This window comes from Mustela erminea, chromosome 10 (assembly GCF_009829155.1).
Source record: "Mustela erminea isolate mMusErm1 chromosome 10, mMusErm1.Pri, whole genome shotgun sequence".
In the NCBI taxonomy this organism is placed as follows: Eukaryota; Metazoa; Chordata; class Mammalia; order Carnivora; family Mustelidae; genus Mustela; species Mustela erminea.
The window spans coordinates 92,657,597-92,663,902 of NC_045623.1; the positions used below are offsets into that span (position 1 = coordinate 92,657,597).

The window sequence follows — 6,306 nt, forward strand, 5'->3', positions numbered from 1 at the left end:
CCCTAGTCCAGATCTCTCAGCATTAGCTATGCTCACTGCGAGCTGTGAATACCCACTCTGTGCCAGGCCCCGTGCTAGGCCCGTTATCAGTAGTATTGCCACTTAGCCTTTAAAACAACCCCGGTGGTGCCCTCATTAAGCAGCTCAGTGGTTAAGCGTCTGCCTTGGGCTCAGGTCATAATCCCAGAGTCCTGGGATGGAGCCCCGCTTTGGGCTCCCTGCTCGGCGGGGGGCCTGCTTCTCCCTCTCCCACTCCTCTTGCTTGCATCCCCTCTCTTGCTGAGTCTCTCTCTGTCAAATAAATAAATAAAATCTTTTTAAAAAACAATAAAAAATAAAACAACCCCAAGGGACAGGAAACCTTTCCTCCCTTTTACTACTCCGTCTCCTATGTGATCTCGCTGTCTTTTTGCCTCACCCTCCCAGTCCCTCCTCCATAGTCCAACCAGGATCGTTGGCAAAACTCAAAATCAGATCTGTCTCTGCACGGCTTACAACCTTCTCATTGTCCCCAGGTTCGTGACCTGGCTGAAAGGACCTGAGTTCCATAGCTCGGCCTCATGGGCCGCCGAGGCTTGTCTGGCTCTTCCTTAGCAACCCTTGGATCACCCAGGCCGCTTCTCAGCTCGACGCCTTTGCTCAGGCCCGTGCCCTGTACCAGGAGGGCCCTTCCTGCTGCTGCTTCACCACCTTAGGCTCAGCTCTTTCCATCTCTCTGGACTCCACCCACCGTGGACTAGGTTGGAGGTCCCCTAGGCCACCCCCTCCCCACTCTGTGTTGACTTTATCAGCACCTGTAGTCATAACAGCTCTATTTTATATGATCATTTGTCTTTTAATTAAAGTATAGGATTATTTCCGACTCATTAGGTCGTGTGGTTCCTTAGTCACTACAGAACAAGAAACCCCCGCAGCATTTCCTGGTCATCTGGAGTGACAGCAGTGGTCAGGGATTCTGCTCTTTCCTGGGTTAGCTTTGATCTGAAATGAGTCACACGGTCCAGAGACCACGTGCATGTGAGTAGAATGGCGCTGAGGGGTCTTGGTCCCTTACAAACACTTACAGACTCCAGCAGGAGAAAAAGGTCAATAAACCCAGTAGTTCATTCTCACCCAGTGCCTTCTGATCCTGGTCCTCCCTCTCTCTGGGGTTCAGGGGGTTCCTGGAGTTTTCTTGCTTCCACCCAGGCAGAGGGGGATGGTGTCCAGCTGAGGGTTCTCCGTCTGCCAGGCAGGAGTCTGAGCCTGTATGGCCAGCCCCTCCGACAGCATGGTCTGGACCAACTGGTGCCCTTGCTGTCGGCTCTGTGCCTCGGACTGGGAACCCACCGCAGCGGTGGTTCCACATCTCGCTGTCAGGGAGGACCACGTGGCCGCCACTCTTCCTTGCGAAGCTCTGACCCCTCAGGCTTCAGGACCTGCTCCAATTTCATGCAAATGACCACTTTGGCCGGACCCACAGGTGCTTGATTCCACACTGTCCCAGGAGAGACACAGGCACAGCCAGCCACGGAGCACTAGTGCCCTGCCAGGTGTCCGCGCAGCATCAGCTTCCTCCAGGCTTGGCTACCTCCGCTCCAGCTCAGGGACCAGACTCCTGTTGTTCCGGGCGAAATGAAGACCCTGTAATAATGGTAATTTTGATTTACTAAGGCATATTCTATAGCACGTATTATACTGAGTACTTTAAAAGTATCAAATAATTTAATCCTGATAACAGTCTTACGAGGTGAGTAATTACTGGCCCCCATTTTATATATTTAGGAAATGGAGGCACAGAGAGGTTAAGTGACTTGCCTATAGCCACACAGCCAGTAAATGACAGAACTGGAACAGAGACCTAGCAGGCTGGTTCCAAGGCCACTTGGCTGGTACACTCAGACACTTCAGCGGGTTGCGTGACGCACATCTGTCTGCTTGTCTGTCTCCATTGACATTGAGAACTGAGTCTTGTTGCTCCTTTCTCCACCACTGTGGCACAGCAGCGGGCACCCAGTAGGTGCCCTCAATCAAGCCGCCCTTGACAGGAGCCAGTTTGTAACCCCCTGCTTTGGGTAAGAGAGCGCAGGAGAGAAAATGTGTTTCGTATTATGGCATTTTGCAACCATCTGTCCTACAAGATCACATTCATGGTCACAACACTTCGGGGCATGGGTTATTAGACCCACCTGTCCAATGAGGAACCTGAGGCCCAAGGAAGCTAAGAAATTTGTCTAAGTCACCCAGTGAAGAGTTGGCAGAGATGGAACCTCATCTCAGGTCTCCTGAGTCCAAGTCCAGTGCTCACTCTACGTGTCAGAAATGGGGCCTGGGAAGATATTGCTGAACCCAAACCCAGTCCAAGGGGCATGGGGGGCCTGCCAAGTCAGGGGTCATTAACCTTTTCCTCTCCCATCAGGGGGAAGCTTCTGGGGATAGAGGCTTGCTTCCCTTCCTCTCAGCCCTCAGGGTCTAACACCTCTTCAGGGCAGGAAACTCTTCCTTGTCACAAAGCGATAGCCCTCCCTCCCCCATTCTCCTCCTCCCCCCAGGCCGCTCCCCTCCCCATCCCCCTCCCCCTCGAGGGTCTTGGTAAAAGCATCCGCTTGTCAGTGTAAATCTACAGGGTTCAGACCAGCAGCTGGAGATGGATGGGCAGGAAGCAGTAACAATGGATGAAAGACCCTCTGTGCCCAGGTGGGTGGGGGAGGGAGAGGCAGGAAACAGAAGCCTCTCTCCTACTGAGGCCTGGAGCTGCGGGCTGGCGGGAGGCCTGGGATGCAAGGACCTGCGGGGGTTTATTTGGATTCCCTGAGGACCCAAGCTGGGAGCCCTTCGCAAACATCAGACCAGCTCATCTCCGTGGGGTGCCCGGTCCAGGATGTGTGACAAGAATGTCGCTTTCATGCGTCTCTCTTGGTCCCTAGGGCCTAGCACAGGGCTGGCTGCCCAGTGGGGGCTTGTCTGTGGAAGGAAGAAATCAATCTGGCACTACTAATAACTAAAGAATTGCAGTTTTTAAAAAAGGGATCTTTACATCCAACACGGGGCTCAAACTTACACCACCCCCCCCCACCGAGAGAAGCTTTTCCAACACAGCCAACCAGGCGCCCCTGATTTTCTTTTTTAAAAATTTAAGAACACCCACGGTGATCCCTTTCCCCTTTACAATTTTTGCACATGCTGTTCTTTCTGCCTGCCATGCCCTTCCCTCTGCTTTTTGCAAGGTCAGCACCTTCTCATCCTCTGGTTGGCAGCCCCCAAAGTTCCCCCATGAAGATCTGGGGCCTGCTTTGACCTCCATCCCCTGCTAGGGTAATCCCCATTCCGTCGCCCCTCTAACCCAGCACCCTGTGGTCTTCCTTGGTGGCACTTACAGAATAAAACATCTTCTCACTTACTACACATCCTTATTTTTGTGTTCCCTGTCTCTCCCACCGGAATGCGAGCTCCAAAAGCACGTCTTGTTGTATCCCCAAGGGGCAGGTGCTTGGAAGATGTTCCATAAGTTGTTAAGCAGATCCAGAGGGGAACAACTGAGTCCTATAATGATGTCATTCACACCCTATGCTCTGCATTCTGCTTCCTCGAAGAGAACAGAAGGAACCTTGCTCCTGCGCTGAGGACCGTAAAGCCCCAGTCCATACTGAGGGACTAGCTCCCGGGTCAATAATCGTGGTGATCGCAGATCACGATAGGACTTTGCTTCCCCCACAATCATGTGTGAGGTTCATCAGAATCTAGTTGTGCACAGTAAGGGGAGGCCGCATATGGGAATGTCCACTGTTTGTCCAGCACACTGCAGTGGACACTGGGGTGGACAGGGCTGGGTCCATCAAATGTACCCATTTCTAAGATGGGACAACCGAGGTCCAGAAATGCCAAGGACACACACACACACACACACACACACACACACACACACACACACACCAGTCCAGAGTTTTACCAGCAGAGAGTTCAATAGACCTGCGAATTCACTGAGCCCAAAGACAGGCATTCAGATATTTATTGAGCACCTACTAAGTGCTCTGGGCTGGGAGGTGGGCTATAGCAACAACTAAAGGCTCAGGGAATCAAAGCATTTATATAAAAGGCCCAGCCAATCTGACACGGAGCTGCTTTAGTGACCTTGAAAGCAAGTCCCTATGTGGCCAGATATGAGAGCAGGGCATGAGTCGGGGAAAGGAGTCCCCAAGTGCCGGGAGGCAAGGGAGGGAGAGTTGATCTGGGCTGGACCCAGAGCAATAGTGACCTAAGAAGCCAACTTAGCTGGGGGTAGCAATCACTCGTGTGCCTGCTATTGTGTTGGATTGGCGCCCTTCTAGTGGAGTGCTTTGTGCCCTCTCAACAGCGTGGGACCCAGTCAGCAGAGACCACTCCTTCACCCAGGAAACTCCCACTGAGCACCTGCTGTACGCCACAGCCCAGGCCGCACCCTGGAGTCACAGTCCCATCTCTCAGAGGCCTCAGAACTGGTGGGGGCACACAGACGAGCCGACAGACCTTCAGACACCTGAGATCAGGTCCCTCCCGAGGCAGCACAGAGCAGCAAGGAAATCCTCCCGCAATGCCTCCCAGCTCCCACTTCTGGGACCGTGAAGAACATCGCCAGGCCAGGCAGACCTGTACCCAGCCTCAGCCCTCCTCCACGTCAACCTGTGACCCTAAGCAAGGGACTTAACATCCCTGAACCTCAGTTTCCCCATCTGCAAAATGGGGAGAGTAGTAATAGGACCTACTTATACAGCACTGTGGGAATTTGAGGAAACAACTTGCCCAAGCTCTTGGCATACAGAAACAGTGAGCACTCGGGTGGCCAGGGGCCCGCTATGGCCTCCAGGGACCACCATTGAGTCCCACAGGCTTCCATCTTGGATGGAGTCAGTCCATCATGTAATGGGGGGTCCTGGTTCTGGGCTCGGCCGGGGGCCTGGCAGGGGTGAGACCCAGCTCCGGCCCAGGAGCAGCTCGCCACCCAGGGAGGAGCCGATATAGCAATATACTTGTAACAAAACGTGGCCAGTGTTATTCTAGATCTCGCTCTGGTTCACAGTTCTGTGAGGGGGCCTTGCTGCCCCCTCCTGATGGTCCTTCGCAAGGCACACGTCATCTTGATTCCACAGGTGAGCAAACTGGGGCTCAGAGAGGCGAATCTACCTGCCAAGGTTCATAGGAACACTGTCTCCAGAACCTGTGCTCTGTCTTCACAAAAGCAAATCTGAGGCACAGGTTGGCTCATTAAGTTTGCGCCCGTGCCACACGCCAAGTCTGGACCTGGGTGTACTGGCATGGAGTTAAACAGGGCAGGGTCCCTGTCCCCACTGCCAGCCAGGGGACACGTAGATTTGGGGCCTGCTGGGGCTCTGTAACACCGATGAGGGGCCTTTTGGCACTGATCTAGGCTCCCCCCCACCGGCCCCCACTTTAAAGTGCCGGGAGGGCTGCCGGGAAATGCCCAGGGAGGGAGGCTGTGACAGTGTGACAGCTTCAGGCCCCCAGGGCCACCATGTCCGCCCAGCCTGGCTCTGACTCACCACCCACACCTGGCGCTGGCCTCAGGCAGCCACGTTGCTGGAAATAGACTGGGGGTTGGGGGGGAGCAGGAGCAGGGGAGGGGAGGGAGGAGGGCGGGCAGGGAGGTGGCACCTGCATGCGTGGCTGCCATTCCCACCCTCCCCACCGGGAAGCAGAGAGATGTCATCCACCAGAGCCCATTGGAAATAAGCCAGGCTCGGGAACACTCCTGGAGGCTGAAGACCCCCGCCTACCTGGGAGGCTGCTCCGAAGCAGTGAGGGTTATAATAAAAATAGTGGCGATGCCTCATTTCCCACTGAGAGTCTCGGGGGCTCTCGAGCACTTGTGTGCCAGGCTGGCCTCCGTAAGTGCTTTGCATGTATTGGTGATCTCACTGAACTCCCACAGCGACCCAGGAGGTTGTACGTGATGAAGCCTGTTCCACCGATGAGGAACTTGAGGTTCAGGGAACCACGGTAAGTTGCCTCAGACAACACAGCCCCTGCATTAGGCATAGGCATTGTGAAGTCCCCTCAAGCTCCCCCTCCCGCCTCCAGCTCAAATTGCTCATTCTAGGTCACATGTGCCAGCTCTGTTCCCATCTGTCCTGCAGCATCCCTTTCCCTCTTGACCAAGGTAAAGCCTCCCTTCTTCCTGCTCTGGGAAGCAGAAATCACATGATCACCCTTCTCTTTTCCTCCCTACCTGTCTTAACCTCGCTCAGCTTTCGTCCCATATCTGATCATGCTGTCTCCCTGTCTAAAACCTGCAGTGGCTCCCCATTGACCTCAAGATAAAATATATTCCAG

At 54.2% G+C, this 6,306-nt stretch overlaps 2 long non-coding RNA genes across 3 annotated transcripts; one reads left to right on the forward strand and one right to left on the reverse strand.

Moving 5' to 3' along the window:
• Positions 1 to 299: 299 nt before the first annotated feature.
• LOC116567238 lies at positions 300 to 6,306 on the reverse strand. Of its 2 annotated transcripts, none has more exons than XR_004276159.1 (3): positions 5,751 to 6,306; positions 1,841 to 2,045; positions 300 to 1,623 (listed from the first exon to the last, which is right to left on the reverse strand). It is a non-coding gene; the product is annotated as an uncharacterized LOC116567238 (long non-coding RNA). The 2 variants fall into 2 exon arrangements; XR_004276158.1 differs by having other exon boundaries at positions 1,841 to 2,048; positions 5,751 to 6,304.
• LOC116567240 lies at positions 1,546 to 3,379 on the forward strand. Its single transcript, XR_004276161.1, has 2 exons — positions 1,546 to 1,634; positions 1,765 to 3,379. It is a non-coding gene; the product is annotated as an uncharacterized LOC116567240 (long non-coding RNA).